The sequence below is a fragment of the Protopterus annectens genome, chromosome 5.part0 (genome assembly GCF_019279795.1).
Source record: "Protopterus annectens isolate FY-2018-M chromosome 5.part0, PAN1.0, whole genome shotgun sequence".
NCBI classification, from domain to species: Eukaryota; Metazoa; Chordata; order Ceratodontiformes; family Protopteridae; genus Protopterus; species Protopterus annectens.
The window spans coordinates 811116118-811117424 of NC_056735.1; positions in this window are offsets into that span (position 1 = coordinate 811116118).

Below are 1307 nucleotides of genomic sequence, written 5' to 3' on the forward strand. Positions count from 1 at the left end.
TGCCTCAAAGCCCACAAAATAGTCATTTTGACATTTTTTGCACCCTAGTGGAGCCCATTAAAAGACCCAGGAACTATTGTACAGCACTGATTCACTTTCTTACTCCTTTCACTCCTAAGAAACAGCCATGACCAGCCAGGACACAAAAACAACCCAATCAAACTGACCACATAGGCAATGAGAAGAACATGATGACTTGCACCCCAGCCAAGCACCGGAAAGATGTCAAAAGACAATACATGTTTGCACAGTGATTAGCTTTGCCTTGACTCTGGCCACTCTTCACCCTATTAAACAACTGCAGTTCAGAGAAAATCTCGTTGCGTAACCATTACAATACACCACCTCTATCACTATGCTACCATACTCCAGGCAATATGAAAATTGTGGCAACAAGCCACCACCACCAATGAACAACAGAAATGAGGGGGCATGTGAGTCACATACCTTTATCGAACACCAGATTACAAAAATGACCAAAAGCTACTACTCTATAACTGAAAACTGTTTTCTTTATGTTATTCTTATATTTTTTCCTACTGACCACTTAATATGCAAACCCCAACACTGTCACTCAACCCCACCCACAAGGATCTAGCTGAATCTTGGTCTTTAAGATAAACAGTGACTATTACTCAGAAAAGCAAGCAAAGAGAAAAAAAAAAACACTACATAATAATAGGTTATCAAACATTACCCACCTCCTCCATGCACACAGTTACTAATCCAAGCACTACCTGATCACTGCAGTACTTACAGGTCATCTCGGATGTAATCCGGCATTGTAGCAGGATCACATCCTAAATATGATTCCTCTTCTTAGTTAGACACATATAAAACACCTAAGTCCCACCCTACATCTACCTCACTTCCTCTAAATATCCCCTTAACAAATTAACACTTCCCTTCCCAGAATCAAACCTCCCTTTATTTCTTAACCATAATCCCATTTCCCCAACTACGCCCCCACCCCCATTTAACTCCCTCTAACTCCCAAACTAAAGATGTCTCTGGACACATTGGTTTGTTCCCAAACCTCATGTCTTGATTTCTGCAGATGAACTCATTAGTTCTAGTTTTTTGCACCTAGAACTACTCTGGTCTTTAATTGGTCACTACCTTTATGACATATGATGTCAGTGTCTGCAACCATAAGTTCTATTTTTTCAATGTTCAGTACCATTCTGGTCTTCATTATCTATTCTGTATCAAGTACTAGTGTCTGGATACACTAATTCTATTGTGCTTTTGTAGTGTCCAGAACCAGACTAGTCCATACTTAGTCAATGTTTGTCCTTTACCTAGCT